This window comes from Salvelinus sp. IW2-2015, unplaced genomic scaffold (genome assembly GCF_002910315.2).
Source record: "Salvelinus sp. IW2-2015 unplaced genomic scaffold, ASM291031v2 Un_scaffold2896, whole genome shotgun sequence".
In the NCBI taxonomy this organism is placed as follows: domain Eukaryota; kingdom Metazoa; phylum Chordata; class Actinopteri; order Salmoniformes; family Salmonidae; genus Salvelinus; species Salvelinus sp. IW2-2015.
The window spans coordinates 114,390-118,009 of record NW_019944195.1 but is presented as its reverse complement, the minus strand read 5'-3'; the positions used below and the strand labels follow the sequence as shown (position 1 = coordinate 118,009).

The following is a 3,620-nucleotide window of genomic DNA, read 5'->3' as shown; positions in this document are numbered from 1 at the left end:
ACCTGCTCTAACCACTCCTAGTCACCTGCTCCTAACCCCAGTCTACGGCTCCACGCACCTGTAACCTAGATTACCATGCTCATAACCACTAGGTACGCTTACCATGGCTCTTCTAACCACTAGGCTACCTGCTTTCGTACCACGTAGGTCTACCGCTCTAAGCCACTTAGGCTACTCCTCTAACCACATAGGCTACCTCTCTAACACTCCAGTTTACCGCTCACTGCTATGCTTATACCAGCTTATGAGTACGCTGCTCTAAATCGTTAGGCTACGCTTGCTCTAGTAACCCACCTAGGCTACCTGCTCTTAACCACTAGCTGGCTACACTGCTCTCGACACCACTAGGCTGTACTGCTCTAACCTCCAGGCTACGACTCTAGACCACCATTGCTACCTTGTAACCACAGCTATGTCACAGCTGCTGCTCTACACAGGTACTGTCTCTACCCTAGGGCTACCCTTACCACTAGACCGCTCTAACCAGCTAACCTGCTTCACACTACCTGTAACACTGCTACCGCTAACACTAGGCTAACCTGTCAACACTACACCTCTACACCCGTAGACCTATTAGTGCTCTAACACTAGGCTCTGTCACCCCCCTATGCCAACATTTTCACCAATAAAATCAAACCATCTGCATGTTTGTATTCACATCATTATATTCGTGCATAATAGAGGCCTTCCAACCGCTGTATAATATTTATTTATTTGTAAAAAGCACATTCCTATCCGAAATAATAATACAGAGCATCAAGTATATTTGATATTTTGTCATGTGATGCCCTAACATTCTGAAACCGTCCTCTCCATGTATGTAGGTTATGATAGAGAAATTTTTAAAGGACGGCTTAGATTATAGAAGCGACTGAAAAACCGTTCAATGAAAACTCCACGATAAATCTGTTGGCAGCAAGTGGAGGGATTCAAGTAAGATCCTCGTGCAAAGCTCGTTACGCCAAATCTGCACAAGGTTGAGTCTAGTCAATACAAACTACTATGAACGTGCGAATTGAAGGGGTGTGTTTCTGAATCGAGCCGTATTATATCTAGTTGTTGTTGTATTGTGGTCAGGCAGTCAAGGGAAGAACAAGGAGGGACGAGACAAGCAGGAGGACAGACAGCTTTTAGTTGTCTCTGGCAAACTGGGGTCAGGTCCCATGGGGACCTGCAGTGACCGCCTCGAGTAAGGGCAAGCATAACAGTGCCATGCACACAAACACCAGTCAGTAGCTGTCAATAGATGTCAATAGTTGTTCACTGTCGTATAGCTGTTTACAGTCAGTTATGGGTGTTACAGTCCAGTGCTGTTACAGTCATACGTTTTACAGTCAGTAGCTGTGTCAGTCGAGTCTGCCAGTACTCCGTCAAGTAGCTTAGTTCATCAGTTGTTTCGCCAGTAGGCTCCCACTGTCAGTAGGTCTTACAGTTCATGAGGCTGTACACTGTTCAGTTAGCTGTTACAGTCGAGTAGCTGTTTCAGTCAGGAGCTGTTCAGTGTCCTGTACGTCAGTACTGTACTTCATCAGTAGTTGCTCCTTTCGTTCAGTAGCTTGCCCTGTCTGAGCCACCAAGAAGCTATCACTCTCTAGCCGTCAGTGGTTGTCGTAGTTGTCAGTACTGTCAGTCAGTTTTGCTTTACCACAAGCTAGTTGTTTCAGTCTAGTTAGTGCGCACATGTTCAAGTAAGCTGTTTATAGTCAGTAGTTGTTCAGTCATAGAGCTGTCGAGATAGCTTGTCACTGTCCATTGGTGTCACTGCCAAGTTAGCTGTTCAGTCAAGGTAGCTGCACTGTCAGTAGCTTAAGTCCAGTAGTTGTTTCAGTTCAGTAAGCTCCACCTGTCTAGTAGGTGTTACATCATATTGGTGTTCCTGTCAGTTAGCTGTTTATAGTTTCAGTAGCTGTACAGTCAGTAGCTGCCACTTTCAGCTAGCTGTTTCAGTCAGTAGCTGTTTCAGTCAGAGATAGAGCTGTCAGTCATAGCTGTCACATTCAGTAGCTGTCACTATCCGTAGCTGTCCTCAGTCAGTATACAGCTATCATACTTTCACTTCTAGCTAGACTGTTCACGTCTAGTAGCTGTCCAAATTCCTTTAGTAGCTACGTCACAGTTGATATGTTAGTTGGTCTGTATGCTTCAAGTAGATGTCACTGTCAACCTAGCTGTCACTTCTACATGTGCACTGTCAATAGACTTCCATCTGTCAGTAGCTGAACCGTATCAGTCAGTACTGTCGTTCACTGTCCAGTAGTGTGATTCAGTTAGCTTCAGTAGCTCAAACTGATCAGTAGCGTCATGTCATGTAGCTCTCACGATTGATCAGTAGCTGTCAATGTCAGTAGCTGTCAGTTGTTGGTAGTTGTCAGTAGCTGTCAGTAGGTGTCACTGTCAGTAGCTGTCACTGTCAGTAGCTGTCAGTTGCTGTCACTGTCCAACCACTCTTTGTAGCACTTCCCACCCAGACTGCCCTCGTTGCCATAGTAACCCACAGTGGCTTCCTTCCCGTAGCAATCTACACTGGCATCGTTCCCATGACGACCCAGGCTTCTCTCGTGATGTTCAGGGTTACCATAGCGATCCAGGCTGGTTTGGTAAAGACTGTCTCTATAGTGACTAGTGTTGTACAGCTCACTGCTCTTCACCACGCAGCCATGAATACCCAGTCTGTTGTTGTACGTCCCTCCGTTGCCATGACAACCCAGACCGTTATCGCTCGTCTCTCTGTTGCCATGACGACCCAGACTGTTGTTATAAACCTCTCCGTTGCCTTGCCGATCCAGACTCTTGTGGTAAATGTCTGAGTTGTCTTGGCGTCGCCCCAGACTAAGGTCGTAGAGTTCAGAGGTCAACAGGAAGTTGCTCTCTGTGCTGGCCAGCGTGACGAAACCACTCTCCGTGTCTCGCAGGCCTCCCATGTTGTCATAGTCACCAGGGGACATGTCAGGGGAGGAGCCTAGGAGAAAGAACACAGGCCGTTACTATGGAGAAACAACAGGATCAGTGTTTCCCTTCCCCTTTGAATGAGTCATGGGTAACTGCATACAAAGAGTTTGTCTGAAAGTGGGAGGATCAACACCAGTGGGTGTGGCGAAAGTCTGGTGAAGCTGTTGTCACGCCTCCCTTTGAGGTCTGGGGAATTTTGTTTTAGCAAAATTGGTGTGAATGGACCGCTGGCTCCCAGTGGCTACATGTTGATAAGATGTTACATTTCAAGACCCCTCCCCCACATGCCTGTTGGTGCGTTTTGTTATCGTGTTCTGTATGCTAGTTTGCAAAATAATAACAATTTATTACATTTGAAAAGCGTTTTTCATTATACAATAATTATCTCAAAGTGCATCAAATAAAATAGAAACAAATATATGTAACCATATCATGAGAGCAACAATCAACGTGTAGCAGGAAGGTGGGCCATCCGGTAGAGATGGGTCTTAAGGCTTTAATATGGGAGAGTAGGTCTGACAGGTAGATGGGTCCGATGCCATTTAGGGATTTGTTGCCAAGGTGGATAATTTCATAGAGAACAAGAGGAGGTGACTGATGGTGGAGAACAAGAGGAGGTGACTGATGGTGGAGAACAAGAGGAGGTGACTGGTGGTGGAGAACAAGAGGAG

General features: G+C 46.2%; 1 pseudogene; it reads right to left on the bottom strand.

Annotated features, from left to right (window-relative positions):
• Window positions 1–2,335: 2,335 nt before the first annotated feature.
• The window catches only part of LOC112074947 (layilin-like), a 21,306-nt pseudogene continuing 20,021 nt past the window's right edge, over window positions 2,336–3,620 (bottom strand).